The sequence below is a fragment of the Lynx rufus genome, unplaced genomic scaffold, assembly GCF_022079265.1.
Source record: "Lynx rufus isolate CCGP_SWC_20201006 ecotype Redwood Valley unplaced genomic scaffold, mLynRuf1.p SCAF_12, whole genome shotgun sequence".
NCBI classification, from domain to species: Eukaryota; Metazoa; Chordata; class Mammalia; order Carnivora; family Felidae; genus Lynx; species Lynx rufus.
In genome coordinates, this window is record NW_025814826.1 from 66,022,250 (window position 1) to 66,041,373 (window position 19,124).

At 47.4% G+C, this 19,124-nt stretch overlaps 1 protein-coding gene across 5 annotated transcripts in view; it reads right to left on the minus strand.

Annotated features, from left to right (window-relative positions):
* Positions 1-19,124, minus strand: part of PTK2 (protein tyrosine kinase 2) — a 257,109-nt gene that overhangs the window by 220,920 nt on the left and 17,065 nt on the right. For 3 of the 5 annotated variants that reach the window (XM_047074237.1, XM_047074239.1, XM_047074242.1), the window contains exon 2: positions 8,961-9,057. The gene's annotated coding sequence lies outside the window, so the exon portion shown is untranslated. Of the gene's footprint in view, positions 1-5,530; positions 5,619-8,960; positions 9,058-11,983; positions 12,081-19,124 lie in introns of those variants that run through there. The other 2 variants (XM_047074240.1, XM_047074238.1) reach the window with 2 other exon arrangements.

Here is a 19,124-nt window from a genome sequence, read left to right on the forward strand (position 1 = left end):
ACACGAAGACCTCATCATTTGAATTAATGGCCTTCTTATGCTCTGAAGTCAAACAAATTTTGATTTTTAAATGACAATTAAACATACACACAGTTTTCCACTTTAATCCCCCTCCCTGCCCACTGTTGCTTTCCTAAAAAGGGTTTATTAGGAAAAAATGCTAAATAACTGCTCTGCAGGACATCAAAAAGCACCACATAGTAAGGAATAATGAGCAATCCTCTTGCAAACTTTGAAGAGACTTGACTTACAATCACAAGGAAGCCTTAAGTTTAGTGAAGCCACCTTGAATTATCTTCTGTGTACATTCTTATTTCTAGCAGTTTAAAATATAATTGTACCCTACAATTAGAGCTGACTAAAGACAGAGCTGAAGACCATATAATTAAGTTTGTCGTGAATCAGAGAAAACATCTTTTATTAATTTTTAAAGCTGGTAAAACTATTTTTCTCCAAAGCTACAAGAGCTTGAACGCTATGGAAGGAATCCTAAAATAATTAAACTTTAAAAAGTCTCTTCTGTTTTTATTTATATCTGTAATATATAATTGTCTTACACAAAAACCACGTTATAAAGCCTTCAGGTCATGAAAAAATATAAAAAATCAAAGACTCCAAGATTATACGTTTTCAGAAACAGTGTCTGTGCTAAAATCTATTTTACTTAAACTTCTAGGATACCTAATCCAGAAAAATAAAATTTAATCCACTGGAAAGAAAAAGCGAGCTCAAGTGTGTGTATAAGTGAGTACGCCTGTGTGTGTGTGTGTGTGTGTGTGTGTGTGTGTGTGTATGATCTATGTGTGTATATACATAAGTCACCTATTTTTTTTTTAAGCTTGGCTTACTGAGGAAAAATGTACATGCAGTAAAACATTCAGTTAGATGGGTTCTAACTAACACATCCGGGGTATAACCGCCCCCGGAAGGGAAGCTATGGCCTATTTCCATCACCTACCAAGTACCCTCATGCCCTTTTGTGCTCAATCCTCTCTTCCCCTTGTCTCAGCCCAAAGCAACCAGTGATCTGATGTGGTCTCATGGTTTTGGCTTTACCCAAACGTTATCAGGGTGGAATCACGGTTGCACAGAGCTCTGTGCCTTCACGTCATAGATGCTTTGCAGATTCTCACCCTTTGTCTTGAAGATGTCAGTAGTTAGCACCTTTCTGTTGCTGACCAGGATTCCACTGTGCGGGTGAACCACAACCATTTACCACTTGATGGACATCTGAGCTGTTTTCCATTTTAAGCAAGTATGAATAAAGCCACTACACACGTTCATATACAGGCCTTTGCGTAGACACCAATTTTCATTTCTCTTGGGTAAAGACCTCGGGGTAGAATTCCTGGGTTGTATGGGAAGCGTATGTTCAATTTTATAAGAAACTGCCAAGCTCTTTTCCAAAGCGTTATAGTTACAACCCTCTGCACTCCCACCAGCAAAGCATGATACAGTTGTAGCTATTCCACATCCTTGCAACCGGGCACTGTCACCTTTTATTGTCTTGTTTCGTGCAAATGTGAGGCATTCTAGTAGGACTGCAATGCTACCTCGCTGTGGCTGTCATATGCACGTCCCTGATGACTAACGATGGTGAGCATCTTCTGTGCTTATTGTGACCTACAGAAAAGGGACGAAATGTCTACTCAAATCTTTTGGCCATTTTTTCAAGTGAATTTTTTGTTAAAACACCTACCTTTTTAATAGTTTATCAAAGAAGAAATGCAGGAAAGTTTGTCTATTTTGTTAGGTCCCTTAGAATTTATTAGTAGACAAGCATCTAAACTGCTTCCTTGCCATCCCCACTCCCAATACCCTACCTGTGCCCCTCCAAATGTCTATGATATGCTAAGGCAGGTAGAAAGAAAAAGACATCCCCTCTGTCCCTTACTCAGGACGTACAAATCCCTGGAAAAGTTGCCTGTTTCCCTATTTTCACAAGTGTGTGATGAAAGCACATTGTTTCCTCAGTGTGAGCCAGGAACACCGACGAATGAGGACCACGTGCCATGGTTTGCAGAGACAACGCCAATGCATTCCCACATGGATATGTGGTTGACGATCCTGAGGACGGTCTGCGGGCCATTCAGTAGGGGGCAGCACTCCCCACTCTTACATCCAGGGCCCGCACACTGTAAGGGAACATGAGAGCCTGCCGCCACCGTGTGGAGCCTGGGGCGGACTCCTCAGAAGCTAGCTCCAGCCTCTGCTCTAGGACACCGGGACAGAAATCACTACCTTGCCAAGTTACTACAAAAAACTAAATAGGATTCATGGGGCACCTGGGTGGCCCAGCCGGTTAAAGCATCCGACTTCAGCTCAGGTCATGATCTCACGGTTTGTGAGTTCGAGCCCCACATCAGGCTCTGCGCTGATAGCTTGGAGCCTGGAGCCTGCTTCGGATTCTGTGTCTCCCTCTCTTTCTGCCCCTCCCCTGCTCATGTTATCTCTTAAAAATAAATAAATGTTGGGGCGCCTGGGTGGCGCAGTCGGTTAAGCGTCCGACTTCAGCCAGGTCACGATCTCGCGGTCCGGGAGTTCGAGCCCCGCGTCGGGCTCTGGGCTGATGGCTCAGAGCCTGGAGCCTGTTTCCGATTCTGTGTCTCCCTCTCTCTCTGCCCCTCCCCCGTTCATGCTCTGTCTCTCTCTGTCCCAAAAATAAATAAACGTTGAAAAAAAAAATTAAAAAAAATAAAAAATAAAAAAAAATAAATGTTAAAAAAAATTTTTACAAAAACTACGATTCAAACACACAATAACTGACACATAAATGGTAAATATCACGATTATGACGTATAATTCCTGAATCAGAAACGTACCTAGACTGGCAAGATAAAGGATGCACTTCACAAAGCTCTGGGTAAAAGGTTGAACTTGAGACACGGCAGACCCACTGCACATGCAAGGTCCTGACCATCCATGAGCCGGCCAGGCATCGACAGAAAAGGTGTGGTAGCACAATTACATAAAAGGTGCCCTAGAGATGACAGTTATGAAAGATATTTATGGACTTTATTCCTTACAATTCTGCCTCAGCATTTCAAACTGAGCAACGCTTCTTTTCAAACGAAGCCAATCCAATCACTCTTGGTTCTGCACTATCTCACTGCCGATGGCTTATTTCCCCACAGGCTTCCAGAACTATGCCAAACAGTGAGGGCTGTGCTTGCACATCTCAAGGATACCTCCCAACCCTCCCACCAGTCCAGCTAGACACACAGCAGCCACCCCTTCAATATCCTGTGGTCACTCATCCTGCTCGCATAGTATTCAGTCCTGCATGACCAGTGGCTGGCTGCCTTTGTGACAGATATTCAATAAACAATTTTCCATGAACCATTTCATGACATCAACAGTTTAAGATTATCTCTTAGGGGCCCTTGGGTGGCTCAGTTGGTTAAGCATCCAACTTTGGCTCAGGTCATGATCTCATGGTTTGTGGGTCTTAGCCCCACATCAGGCTCTGTGCTGACAGCTCGGAGCCTGGAGGCTGCTTCACATCCTGTCTCCCTCTCTCTCAGCCCCTCGCCAGCTTGCATGCTCTCTCTCTCAAAAATAAATGAACACTAAAAAAAAGAGACTATCTCTTGGATTCAAGTGTCCTGCTATATCCTACACTCAGGTTTTAAGACCTTAAAAATTTATGACAGGAGGGGCACATGGGTGGCTCTGTAGGTTAAGCATATGACTTTGGCTCAGGTCATGATCTCACAGTCCTTGAGTTCGAGTCCCTGATCGGGCTCTGTGCTGACAGCTCAGAGCCTACCGCCTACTTCAGATTCTGTGACTCCCTCTCCCTCTGCCCTTCCCCTGCTCACACTCTCTCTCTCAAAAATAAATAAATGTTAAAAAAAAAATTTTTTTTTTTAGGGGCACCTGGGTGGCTCAGTTGGTTAAGCGTCCAACTTCAGCTCGGGTCATGATCTCATGGTTTGTGGGTCTGAACCCCGCATCAGGCTCTGTGCTGGCAGCTCGGTGCCTGGAGCCTGCTTCGGATTCTGTGTCTCCCTCTCTCTCTGCCCCTCCCCTGCTCATGCTCTGTCTCTCAAAAAATAAATAAACGTTAAAAAATTTTTAATTAAAAAAACCTTTTTTTAAATAAAAAAAAAATTTATGACAGGAGCACCTGGCTGGCTTGGTCGGTGGAGCACATGACTCTTGATCTTGGGGTTGTGAGTTTGAGCCCCACAATGGGTGTAGAAATTACTCAAAAAATATAATCCTTAAAAAAAAAATAAGAAATGAAACATTCATGACAGATGCTGAACAATCTGAATGTCCCATTTCCCAAGAAAACCTCTTTAAAATTCTTCGAGGAAGAGTCCGTAACTACTACATCTGACCTAGCAAGGCGCCACAACACAGGCTAAGTTAACAAATCTCATCCAGCTCTGCTTATTCCCACTCTCTCCACCAAGAATGTCCTTCCCCAACTACTGCCAACCCTTCTCACCCCTGCTCCCTCAGGAAGACATGGTGCCCTCCCTCCCGGCTTCCCATCACTGTCTTCCCAATTAGCATTTTCTTATTTTTTTTAATTTTTTTAAGTTTATTTATTTATTTTGAGAGAAGGAGAGAAAGCACAAGTGTGGTAGAGGCAGAGAGAGGGAGAGAGAGAGAGAGAGGGAGAGAGAGAGACAATTCCGAGCAGGCTCTGAGCTGACAGCAGGGCTTGAACCCACGAACTGTGAGATCATGACCTGAGCTGAGATCAAGCATCAGAGCTTAGGGCACCTGGGCGGCTCAGTTGGTCGAGTGTCTGACTTCGGCTCAGGTCACGATCTCACGGTTTGTGGGTCTGAGCCCTGTGTCGGGCTGTGTGCTGACAGCTCGGAGCCTGGAGCCTGCATCGGATTCTGTGTCTCCCTCTCTCTCTGCCCCTCCCCACCTGCACTCCATCTCTGTCTCTCAAAAATAAATAAATGTTAAAAAAAAAAAAAAAAGAGTTGGACGCTGAACCAACTGAGCCACCCAGGTGCCCCCGAATCACCATTTTCTACCTGGTCGCATCCATTCCGGCCAGATCTGCCCTGTGTCCTCAACCCTGGTACCATTTCTAGCAGGCCAAGAGAGTGACCTGTCCCTCACGGAAGGAAGCAGATGTCCCTGGGGGTGAAGACAGAAGTAATACGCTTGAGTACATGGAAAATGTTATTAAGAGGTCTGGCTTCCTTATAAAGCTGTCAGAGTGAGAACTCTTAAGAATGTCAAGCAAACAGGAAAAAAAAAAAAGTGGCAACTCTAAGTTCAAAAAAACGGAAAACCAAAGCCGAACAAAAAGGAAATGGAATCATGTTACATTAACTGGCTCAATAGTGAGCAACATTAACAAAGTCAAAACAATTAACCAAAATGTGGATCTAAACAAACATTGTGACAGAACTCTGGGGGGAAGGAAGAAAGTCCAAAATGTAACTTTTTCTAAAGCCGACGCAGGATGGCACCTGACCCCACACACACGTGGCTGAGGATCGGGGGTGTAAACACCCGAAGCAGCAGCGAGGCACGATTACACGATTACACGCACCTGTGGGAGGCGGACGTGGAGGGCGGGGCAGGGCCCTGGGGTCTGCGTTCACCTTCAACACTGCTCTGGACACATGCACGTGCCACCCCTGGACAAAGCGGAATTTCTAATTAAGAAAAGGAAACAATCTCTAATAGAAGCATTTCAGGCAGGACAAGTGTTTTCCTAGAACTTTTAGACCACTACTCTGTTCCCCCTTGAACAGTCTCTTGGGACACTGCGAGTGCCGGTCCCCACGCCCCCAAGAGGCAGGGCGGCGAGGGCGGCACACGTGGCCTGACACCTGGCGTCACACGCCCACCGGCCACAAGCGTGGAGAAAGCTGCTGTCAGCTCTGCACCTGACCTGAGAACACCACCACGTCCCTCGAGGACGTGGCCGGGCTGGGCTGCTCAGCACCCAGACGGGTGGGTAAGCGTGAGGGTGACCGTGCACCCTGGACCTCAGTCACCCGCACGCAATCCGTCTCGCTACTCTCTCCAGCTTCAAACCACCATCCTGGCAGGCATTCCGTCTCACCACTCCCCCTAACCGCTCTGGGCGCCGCCGGAGAGCCCCCAAGTCACCAAACCCAAAGGTCAAACCCCAACCCTCATCTGGACCTTTCCTGACACTTCACAGAGCTGCTCACATCCAGTCCCGGAACGTTCTCTTCCCCTCTTCCCACGGCGCCAGCGCTTCCGGTTTTCCGGACACCCGCTCGGAGCCCACCACGGCTCCCCCTGGTCCTGGGCTCAGCCCTCCTGCCACCTCCTCCCTGTGCTCACCCGCTCCGTGACCAGAGCGCCACTGCCTTTTCACTGCCACTCCCAGCTCGGATGCCTACTCACAACTGCCCCCGTGACAGCCCTCCTGGGATCCCTGCGGGCCGCAAACCCAGAGTGCCCACGAGCCAGTCCGCCTCTGCCCCTCTAAACCGAGTTCCGCCCGTGGCGGCCCAGAGCCTTGGAGCCGACTCAACTCCTCCCTCGCTCCTCACACCCCTCATCCAATCTGTCGGCAGATCCTGCCGGTTCTACCTTCAAGATCCACCCGGGGCCCGACTGCTTCTCACCACCCCCAGTCTCCCTGCCCCGGTCCAAGCCTCCGCACCCGGTTCCCTCCACAGCCTCCGGCTCTCCTCAGCTCGGCCCCCACCCCGCCTCCCCGTGTCTACTCCCAACACGCCGGCTTTTCAAACCTCGGTCGCATCTCCACACTGAACGACTGACAGCTGCCCTCCACAGCCCACCACCAGCACTGCCTGATGCTACGGACTCTCTGTTGAATAAACGGCCACAGAACCTCAGGGTTCAATCTATGTCAATTGTTCTCAGCTGTCTTGATGCTACAAGAGCTGTCTTTATTCACAGAACGGGGGTTTGCAGAATGGGTCTGTGCTCTCTGGGCAGCCTTCCTTTCCATCTACCGCCTCCCTACACCCCATTAACCCTGAACATAACGTCCATACACACACCAGCAATTCCACTCCTCTGAAAACTTGTCCTTGCTTTCCTAGAATTCCGATTGGAAAACACCTCCAACCCAAGTTTGTGCCTCCTAACACAACACCCGACAACGAAGCAAGAACCGAAGAGAACCTGATCCATCCTACAGGGGCTCCAGGGGACCACGGCACTCAGGTAAATCAAGGGACCCGCATCTCAGCACATCGTGAAGTTTGCGCTGTGCAAAGCCAGGCTTACTCGTGCGGCCTCACCATTTGCCCAGAATTGGGGGAAACAACTATAGGAAGACTGGTTAGAAGGTAATTTTCCTGGATTTACATATTTTCAAACAGGGGGAGGAGAGCACCAAACCAGAAGCAGCAGATTACGTCCTGAGGCCCAAGGTCCAGTGAGCCATGAACTGGCTCTTGGTTCGTTGCCTCCCCATCCCCTGTCACTGCACATCACATTAAGGAGCAAAGTTTCGTGTCGTTTGTCCAAAATAGTGCCTCACCATGAAATGGTCCCGTGCTCTACCACAACGAAATATTTTTAACAGCTAATGAACCTGATATTCTCTCTCTTATTTAAATCTAGTAGGAAAAGAGAACTTATTATGTGGCAAGCATTAAATATTCCTTCATCCAGCATTTAGTGAAAACCATGTGTGGGTTAAGCAGAAAAGATACCAGATGAAATAACAAAATCTTTGCCCTTAAAGACTCAGAAACACAGACTCGCACCCAAATAAATATAACGCACTGTCATAGGAAGAAACACAGACTATGGAGGGGGCTCGGGGGCCAACGGCAGATGTAAGTAGCCGGGCGTGGCCCTCCCCACACTGTCCCCTAAGGGCACCGGCACACAGAGCAAGCACCTCTCGCAGCCAAGAAAAAAGGGTAGGAAGGCCTTACTTGGAAACTGAAACTGCATGACCTCATTTCCCTCCCGAAACACCTAATCCTCACAGAGACAAAAGTGAGTCTGGAGGAGAAACGGGAACAAAGAAGGAAAGCGAACTGACCCCCAGAAGGAAATGGAAAAATAATCCAGGGCCCGGCCCTTAAACATCGAAGACAAAGATACTGCCCAAAGTCAAGTTCAACGGAGTTATAAATCATCATGGATTCTGAATCCATGAAGTCTGCGTTCAGGAGGCTTTTACCAAAGCAACATGTCAGTAAAATAAAATGCTCATGAGAGATTTACGACTCTTTACCACCTGTCTGTCCTCGCTCAACCACTGGACCCACCAGAACATAAGACAAACGGGGACAGAATCTCACCCCTACAACTTCCCAACTACGGAGAGAGCGCACAAGCACCAAGGCTACAAATGACAAACAGCCCAATTTCTGGGGCTGTTTTCCTCTCACTTCTGCGGGGGAAACACCACCAAATAAATATGAATCGCTGACATGTGTGACTGCGGAGCACATTACACATTTCTTACAGCGTGTCTGCCACAACCCCGGGAGAGAGGTCCCTTTGTCGGCGAGAGCAAGGTGCACGCAGTCAGGAAGAGTGAGCAGAGACGAGAAAGCCGGGTCTCGGTGGTTAGCCAAGAGTCGGCAGGAACCCAGAGCCCATGAGAATAAGATGCGACTAAACAGCACGTGCTCCGAAATCAGGCCGAGTTCGCATCCCGGCCTTGCTGGTTTACTAAAGTAACCCCTGACCTGTTCCGGTTAGGCAAACATGAAACAGGGGCGCAGGTGGCCTCACTCACGGGGCTGTGGGGAGACCCGCTCAGTAGGTGGAGCTCAGAGTGTCTCGGCCGTCGCTACTGTCGTTACTACCACCGCTGACAGCACCGCGGCCCTGCCTGCCTCTCTCCGCACAGAACAGCACAGAACAACTTCTACTCCTTCCCTCACGTCACACACTCTGCAAAATCAACTAGCTTTTATTTGTTTCTAGTGTATGCCAAAGAAACCCTGAGACAGGTGAAAGAAAAATCAGGACAAAAACCAAGACCCAAGCAAGAGAATTATACTCACAGTTCTGAAGGCCACGGTAACTCTGCGAAGAAGTCAATCAGCGATTTAAAGAAAATCTCCTAGTTTCTCCTTCCTCTTTCCATAGTCGTCAGAGAACCTGACAAGGAGAGACAACACACATATAGAAAACCGCCCTTCTTTCACTTTTTCAAAGCTCTGCTGAGCTCACCAGCCCAGCCAGTTCCCCACACCACCCCCCAGCCCCCCCACCCCGCACTGGGCGAGACCTGGCACGAGGGGTAAAAATGGCACCAGGTCCCTGTCTCCAAACCTACCTTCTAGTTAAGGAAACATTTGTGAAGCAGCTGAAAATTGCTAATACATGTCGAAACCATAAATTAACAGCGTGTACAGTTAGCTGGTGAGTGCAGGGTATAACGACAGTATACACGTCCATTTCACCCCCTCCTCCTACTAAAATCGTACTAGAAACATACTTTTAAAAATGTTTTCCACAGCACGGGGAGAACTAAAAGGAGAAAAAGGCCAAACTATTGGAGGCTCTGAGAAAATCTTCTAACATGGAAGACCGAGACCCAAAAAACAGAATAAAGAAGAAACCTGGAAGAAACAGAAACTATAAAAGACGAGAAGTGTAGTAAATGCGCCAGCAGGCCCGAGGGAGCCAGATCCTCCTTCAGCAGCGGACACAGGGAGAACCGAGTCCCTCTACACAGCAGGGGCCTAAAACTCGGGCCTAGCAGCACCAGCGCGGGCAGAGCAGGGGGAAGGAAGAAGGCACGGCCCCAAACGCAGAGGACTCGGGGAAGGCCGCTGAAGCTGCAATCTCGACGCCAGGCACCACGTGGCTCTCCCTGCGACAGAAGACGGGGGTCATTCCCTGGAAAAAGCAGAGCGTCCATGGACCGAAGTCACCCTGCGCAGCTGCACTAAACAGAGGTGGAGTTAATCGCGGCGCACGCGCACAGTCAATGGTGAATTCTCCGGCTGCCCTACCACAGCACGCACACGCAGGCTCACACTTGGCTCCCAGATTCCCAAGTCAGAATTCCGCAAGAAAGACACTGGAGAAGATTTCTGTGGAATCTGATCAGCCCGAGAAGATAGATCTGAAGATACTACCACTGGGGACCCCTAACAAATGGCCCACTTCAGCAATATCCTGAAGTCAAAGGGCCCCACCTTTGTCCCTTGTCAGACAGGAGAGGGAAGGAAACAACCTGAAAGAAACAGAGACTACACAAACTATCAACAATCTAGGGATAAGACGACACTGCAATCAATAAACAAAAATAGGATGCTCTTTTAAAAGAACAGGAAAAGGGCCCTTGGAAATCTAAGGAATCTTTTTGAAAACAGAAATAATAAACTAAAAAAAGGTTAAGTCAAATTGAAATCATCTCCCTAAAAAGAGAGTAAAAAGGCAGAGAGAGAGAGAGAGAGAGAGAGAGAGACAGAGAGAGAGAGAGAGAGAGAGGAGAAGCAAAGGAAGGATATAAATAATGAGAAAAAGGTATTAAGAAAATCATGACCTTTGTCCAGAAGAGCCAACTTCTGGATAATAAGACTTCCAGAAAGACAAAATAAGAAAACAAAAGGGAGGAAAACCTCAGCACAATAATGCCAAAAAGTCTTCCCAGAACCGAATACCAGTTGCCAGAATGAAGGGACTCGCTGAATATGCAGAACAGTAGATGAAAACGGACCCACACAAAGTATACCATCATGACATTTCAAAACACTTGGACAAATTTTAAAACTCCTACGAGCTTCTAAAGATGGGAGGGGAAAAACATTACATACAAAGAATAAATTAGAACAGCTTCTGAATTCAAAAGCAGTGACATGGAAACAACAAGGCAATGGGGCAATCTTTGAATTTATGAGCAAAAATGAACGCCACTACAGAACTCTACACCCAGCCAGACTCTCAGTCAAGTTTCAATCACACAAGGTCCCACACAGTCGATCTCCTAAGCATCCTGTGACAGAAAGCCACTGAAGGAAGTCTTCCAGCAAAATGGGAGCTTCAACAAAAAGTGAGGAGGGCATGAGCTTCCATGAAGAAGGGGAAAGGGAGCCCCCAGGATGACGATGAGGGGAGATGCCAGAATGGTGAGGGAGAGGGGGAAGCAAGTCCAGGTTGGTATAGTGCTGCTCAAAAGGAGGGAACGCTGAAGGCTATCTTCACCTTGCCCAAGGACACTGCACCATCTTTTTACATATAATTTTTTGTAATGTTCATTTATTTTGGAGAGAGACAGAGTGCAAGCGGGGGAAGAGCAGAGAGAGAGGGAGTACACAGAATCCGAAGCAGCTCCAGGCTCCGAGCTGTCAGCACACAGCCCAACGTGGGGCTCAAACCCATGAACCGCAAGACCATGACCTGAGCCGAAGTCAGACACTTAACCGACTGAGCCACCCCGTCGCCCCAACTGTACCATCTTTTTAAAGTGATTAACACCTACGGGTGCCTGGGTGGCTCAGTCAGTTAAATGTCTGACTCTCGATTTCAGCTGGGGTCAGGATCTCATGGTTTCATGAGTTCGAGCCCCACATCAGGCTCTGGGCTGATGTGCGGAGCCTGCTTAGGATTCTCTCTCTCTCTCCCTCTGTTTCTACTTCTCCCCTGCTCATGCTGTCTCTCTCTCTCTCTCTCTCTCTCAAAATAAATAAACTAAAAAATAAATAAATAAAGTGGTTGACTCCTAGATGACATACTCTACCCAAATGAGGAAGTCAGTGAAGAAGGACAAAGCAAGAGTTGCCCCAAACATAAAATCCAAGTTTGGAGAAAAGCCTAAAGATGAGAACAAAGGAACCAGGGACAACACAAGAAGAGGCCTAAGGAGCAACCAGCTCAGAAGAGAAGAGAGCGAGCTCTCTAGGACATCGTCTCCCAGAAATAAGACGTGAACAAAATCTGGGTCTATAGGACCATGTGGAAACATTACTAAGAAGCTACTGGGAAGTATGGGGAAAATAAGCAACAGGACATCAAAGGCTTAAGAATGTGGGCAGCTGAACAAAGACAGACAGGCACCATACCACCCTGCGCACACCTCTGCCACAGACAGGGCTGAGCCACGGTACCACCAGCACCAGTGACTGACTTGTCTCCCCTCCCTCGGCTGGAAAGACCTTCCGGAGAGGACCACTTCTCATCTGGCTGTTGCTTTTCAGAGCCCAACACGATGCCTGCTGTAAGAGTACACACAACAGCACTTATCACATACTGAGCGTTTACCATGCATACCCGCTACCCTTCTAGAGAGCTAGAAATCAAAGACATACGGCCTTTGCTAACCTTCAGAGTTTCAACTCCGCCCTGCCCCCCGAGAAAACAAATATTTATCCTATATCCACATTCTTCCCAAAAGATGAAAAAGTTTTATAAGCCTGAATGAACTTAACAGTCCAGCTATCCCCAATGGAACCCAAGACCCGAGGGTACTTTTCTGACATTACATGCGCCGTGTGATGTGAAAACAGTGCCAGCCTGGACATTAGGACACCTGGTTTCTGGAACTTTAGAATTCTTACTTTTGAAGAAGGGAAAATCCCAACTCCTTGATATGACCTGTCGGTCCCTGACTGATCAAGCCCAGTCTCTCACTTGATCTCGCATGAATCCTATAAAGTTAAGCCATTCGCAATCTACAGAACCACCTGTGGCCTCTCTCACACCTCCACCGGGCCCCTTCACCCCCCTCTACCCGATCCTCCTCCCCTGGCTCACCCTGGCCCAAGCCGTGCCCCGCCCCCGGGTGAGACGCCTCTCTCCTGCACCCCCTCAGCACTCCTTCATGGGACACGGGCATCTGCGGAGTGACCGACACATGTCACACGCTATACCAAGCACTGGGTGACATGGCGATGCACAAGAGAGACACGACCCTGCCTCGAAGGACTCCCGTGGTGTAGCTTCCTGTTCAACACAGTAGAGCGGATGTTAAATCTCACCTGTCAGAGTCTTCCTCCACCCAAACAGCAAGATTCTGGGCACGGTGACGGCCTCTTTTAGCTCTGCAGCCTGAGGACATGCATCTCAGATAAATAATTTAGGCACTATTAAATACAGCAAAGTGAGGGTCAAGAAAGCCCCAGTGGCTGCAGCAGGTTAAGTAGCATTCGCTTTTTAGACAAAAGCCCTTTTTTTATTGCCTTTTTCTTTTTTTTGGGGGGGGGGGGCCTCTTTGCTGTTAGGACTATAATCCTAAAAATGTCATTCATGGAAGTCTTGCAAGTCAGCTGGAGCTGGCTTTCTTCTCCTTGCTAAGTACAAAGGCAGGACGGCCCGATTCCTCCCACGTCCTCCCGTCCAAGGAACAGCGCAGACTGGACCAAACACCCAATCATGTCTGCAGAAGCAGTAAACCTGTACTTGATGTACGAAGGCCTAATGACGAATAACTGAACATATGCGCTGGCTTGCAGTGCCTTCTAGTTGCCTTTTGCTTCCTGTTGTATTTTAGGAGAATTCAAGCAAACAGCCACAACTGCACTTCATCAGCACCCGGCCTCCTGCCTGCCTGCTACCTGCGCAGCGGGCGGGACCTTACGGCAGGGCCACATCCAGCGCTCCTACGTCCTGCACAGCTTGGTCTTTGTTGAGAATATGCATCTACGCTTTTTAACTATGGAACTGATAAAATATAAGCATAAAAATGTGACATTGTTCCAATAGGGCAGAAAACTAGGTATTTCCCAAAGTAGTATACTTAAAATGCTTAAATTCTTTTGCCCCAGGCACAGAAAAATTAAACTTGGCTCATTATACAATGAAACATATTGTCAGTTCCTTGAAGATATTTTTAAGATGGATACTCTCTACCTTTTTGGCCTGAGTGGGTACATTTAAGATACCTCTACAGAGATGCCTGGGGGGCGCCCGGATTGCTCAGAGATGCTTGGGCTGGTCTGAACTGTCTTCCCTTCTAACATGCAAACTAAGACGTCCCACCAGCTGCAGCGCACTCTGACTCTGCGCTTCCTTAGCACACATCAGACTTCCCATCGACACCTGCTTACAGTGTTTTCATTTCAGTGCGCAGTCCAACCTGGACAGTCCCTGAGGCCACCTCTCACTCGCCTTGACGACAGGGACGGCGGCGTCTGTGGAGGGGGTGGGGTCACGGCTCTGTCCCAAGTGCTTCACAAGCACCAGCTCCTTTTTTTATTTTTTAATGTTTATTTATTTTTGAGAGAGAGACAGAGTGCAAGCAAGGGAGGGGCAGAGAGAGGGAGACACAGAATCTGAAGCAGGCTCCAGGCTCTGAGCTGTCAGCACAGAGCCCGACACGGGACTCAAACCCACAAACCGTGAGATCATGACCCGAGCTAAAATCTGATGCTCAACCGACTGAGCCACCCAGGCACCCCATAAGCACCAGCTCCTTAATCCTCACGGCCCTCACGGGTTACTACTCTTTTCCCATTTTATGTACGAGAAAACAAAGTCCAAAAAAAGTTAAGAAATTTTCCAAGGTCACACAGCAAACAAGGGAGAGACCGGGCATTCAAATACCTGCTTATTAGCACTCTTAGGACCATGATGCTAGGGACGAGGTGGGGGGGGGGGGTCAGTTGGTTAAGCATCCGACTCTTGATTTCGGCTTAGGTCATGATCTCATGGTCATGGGATAGAGCCCCGTGTCAGATTCTCTCTCTCTTAAGATTCTCTCTCTCCTCCCCACCCCCACTGCCCCTTCCCCACTTGCTCCCCCCCCCCAAAAAAAAAACCTTGATGCTGCTCTGGCTTCCCAAGTTAACCAGATATTATCACCGCTATTATCACTGGACGCGGTTTGGGCTTCCCAAAGCAAACACGACAGGAAAGTTCTAAAGTAAAGCTGAGTAACATTCAACATGACATATTGACAAATTATTAGATATCCGGTTTAAAGCAAGCATGTAGGCTGAGCCCCTGGCAAAGGAATGGTCGGCGATGCTAGCTGCCAAATAAAGCCCAAGTCCATTATTTCTTAAGGTGCAACATCCTAACAATTTAAATCGTTTGTGAAGGTCTCTAACTTACAAACTAGACAACCACTTCACACAGGTGTCCCTTCCTCTAAGTTCAGTCTAACGACAGCTGCTGCACTCTGACAAGCTGTAACCTGTGTTCTGAAAGGACACAGGTCAGAAGTAACTTTCTGGAAAACCAAAGACATATAAAGAACGCGAACACGATTATGAGAATGATCAGGGCAGACAAAAGCTTCTTTTTGCCTCAAAATAATTTTCTAGCCAAACACATTCTACTACAAGACTGTGGAGCAGCTCAAAGGTCATAGGTCATAGGTCACCACATCCCCTTCATTTCTGTGCCAGTGCGTGGTACGGGGTCTGCCATCCAGGAGGTCGTAAGCTACCGACAACACGAATACGTTAAGGGAAGAGAAGAGGCAAGGTTACTCCTTTCTGAAAAGCCAGTATTAGCAACGGCAACAACCACTGCCTGTCGTACACGCAGAGTAAACGCCGAATGTAAACTGCTTCCGCTTCTTAGACACGCTGGACAAACTCAGGAGGGAACGATTAAGATCAGCTTTTAAATTCCCACAGCAGAAACAGCTACATTGTTAGGAACAGTACTTGCTGAACCTTGGGCTGATTCTTCCCTAAGAAGCGATTATTACTAGGACTGGCCAGATACCAAGAGCCACGGTATATCACATTTATAAAAGAGTTACGATAATCTCTACCTAACAGACAAAGAGATTTAGGGCTTGAGTAACTGGGTGGACACGCAGGAAGCGAGGACCGAATCTGAAATTCAAAGCACACCTGTCCAGCACCCATTCTTAACCACCCTTCTAGTCTACACTACACGTGATGTCCCCAGAAATCCTACTGTACAAAAGCTTAAAGATATGAAAAGAAATCACCATTCTACTCAAATTAATTAACAGGCACAGTTAATATATTCAAAACAAGGCAACCCTTCATACTCACAAGAACCAACAGCTACGGACCGTGAGCCAAATTCAAGAAGTACTTAGAAGGAAATCTGCTGCAGGGCCTGGGAGTGGTGGCTGATCACGAGAGACAGTCCTCTGGGCATCTGACAGAATCCAGCTGAAACTGGAGATCGTTACCTGTGTGATGGGAACGGTCTGCAAAGCAAAGGGTCCCAGATCTAGGGAAGGAAGAGCGAAGGAGCAACCGGAAACCCTGGACAGAATAACTGCAGAAACCACCTGATGACTCTGAAAAGTGAACTGTAGCAGGAAGGAAGGCTAGGCTGGAACTCAAACCAGCAGATTTAAATATGACGTAGAGTCTCCTAACAGGATACCCTAAATGTGGAGGACACACCCCAAACTTATCCAGCATAGGAAGAGCCAGGAAAACAATTCCCACGGGAAAAGAAAATCAAGACAAGCCAATACCATGATGAAACAAATGTCAGAATAGCCCATAAGGACTTGAAAACAGCTACTGTACAAGTAAGTCTACAAACAAGCACACATAACATACTTGATATCACAAAATCTTCTTTTCCTTCTATCTCTTAAACCCACTGACTTTGGCCCCCACCACTCCACCTAAAGTTCTCCGTCCGAGACTACAATAACCACTGCACTGCTCAACCCAATCACTACTGCTCAGGTCTCGACCTTTCGGCAGCAACTGGCAAGAACTGATCTCCCACGCCCCGTCTCGTGATTTTCCTCTTACCTCACAGATGCTCTCCCCTCATCTTCAAACCAGGTGATTCCAGACTGTCCCAAGGCTCTGTCCTTTCTCCTCTTAGCCATGCTTACCTCCCTGGTAAGCTCACTTCAAATGCTGTTTCTATGCTAACAACCTTAAAACTCGTATCTCTAGCTCAGACCAGCTGTCCCACTGTTGTGCTGGACCGACTGTTGCCAACACCACATCATGGACACCACCTCTGCCTTCTGTGCATCAGTGAGGAGAGGGCAGAGCTACATTTCCCTAAACCCCTGCCTGATACAACTCAGGGTTGGAGTTAAACAGTAAGAGGCAAGATTGGCAAAATGAAAAAAAAAAATTTACTCTCTTGAACTCTGCCAGCACTCCCAACAGTAGTGATGGATTCTGATTCCCTGTATTGAGAAATATCTAGCAGGGTGCCTGGGTGGCTGAGTCAGTGGAGCGCCCAACTCTTGATTTCAGCTCTGGTCATGATCTCACGGTTGTGAGATCAAGCCCCACATCAGCCTCTGCGCTGGCAGTGAGGAGCCTGCTTGAGATTCTCTCTCTCTCTCTCTCTCTCTCTCTCTTTCTCTGCCCCTTCCCCACTCACTTGCTCTCTCTCTCTCTCAAAATAAATAAATGTGAAAGAAAGAAAGAAAGAAAGAAAGAAAGAAAGAAAGAAAGAAAGAAAAGAAGGAAAGAAAAATCTAGAGTGGCTTGTGTTTTCATGACCAAACCCTGCAGGTACAGCCTATGCTGGGACCAGCTTCTAGGTCACTTGGAGAAGCGGAACACCACCAAAGAGAACTGAACAGAACGTCCAACACCCCAAAGCTCAGGTGCTGACTGACCTTCCCCCTCTACAAACCTTCTTACACAGTCTGCTCTGTTCACAACGCCCTCCTTCCAACTGCTGAGGCTGGAAACAAAGGATGTCATCCCCATCTCTTCTCTTCCTCCCACATTCCGCATCCAGTCTGCTCAGCAAATCATGCTGGTTCTTCCCACAAAACTGGCCCGGACACTGTCCCCTTGCCATCAGGCTCACCAACACCATTCAGACGTGAGCCACCATCATCACCCACTCCAACGACTACAGCACCACAGGACAGGCCTCCTCGCTCCCCACTTTGCCACCCTAGTGCATACGCTCAACACGGCGGGCCGATTCCAAATCTAACTCAGATGGCGTCACTTCCCTGCTCAAAACCCTAAACGGTCTCTCTGTTTACATGGATGACAAGGAGTTCATTAGATCACATTTGGCTGAACAGTGGAGGAAATGTGTTGAGGAAAAGTAAACTTGTTTACAACTACTAGCCTTCCAGAAGAACAGTTGCTCAGACATGAGGACATCAGAGTAACACGGACAGTTAAGGAACGAGGCACATGACTGAGCTGATTCCCTTGGTCGCTGCTGAGTCAACAGGTGTTACCCATATTGCCCGGCTGTTCACTCAAGGAGTCAATGTGACTGAAGAATTGGCCTCTAAGAATAGTCTGTGTGGAGCTGCTGGTGAGAATATTTTCAGAGAGATTGAGAAAACACCAATTTCATACAACCTGAAGAGGAATCTGCTAAGATGTGTTACAAGTGATGATGGCAAAAATCCATGTAGAACAAAAGGTTTACCTGGAAAATCTACAAAGAGTATGAAAACGTAAGTTGCTTAAAGCATTTAAACACGCTTATTTAAACTATCATTCTTCAATGTATTATTCACCAGCAGGTGCTTTGTGGAAAGTATTTTCATCTACCACGTGTCGCTGAACCAGTAGTATCAATAGCAAACTTCATCACAATATCCTGACTTGTCCTACAGACAGCAGTTGGATGATTTGTGGGAGAGCTTTACTTACGTCACAGCCAAGATGCAATCTTTCTGAACAAAAAGACCCTCCTTCAGTTATTACCACAGCTTTGGAAATCAGCTTTTGCTCACACCTGTTAACATTTCTCAATGAACTCAACCTAAATTTACAAGGCACAACAGTGCTTACACAAGGGACTTCCATAGTGAAGTCCTTTCAGCGACCACAAACATCTCAATCACAAGTAACGTCCCGTGGAATAACACACTTCCCATGCCATCAAAAGTTAAAAAGATACAGGTGCCTGGCTGGCTGAGTCTGAAGTCAACACGATCCTCGATCTCGGGGTAGTGAGTTCGAGCACCACGTTGGGTATAGAGATTCCTTAAAAATAAAATCTTAAAAAAAAAGAAAGTTAAAAAGAGAGGCAGGATTTCCAACCCCACACAAATTTGCAGTAGATAGATTTTCTGAATTCAAACTACAGTTCCAGCAGCATTTTTCAAGCCCTGATGCAAATACAATGAAAATTTACGTATTTCCAAACCCTCTTCATTCACTATGGAACTGAGGTCCTTCCATCTAACCGTCAGTTAGAAGAGAGTAATCTGCAATGTAATGACACGCTAAAAGCCAAATATCAAAAAGAATCCAATGGAATTCTGTGTCTGCCAAACAACGAATATGCTAAATTAAAATGATATACTTCCAACCTGATATCAGTAT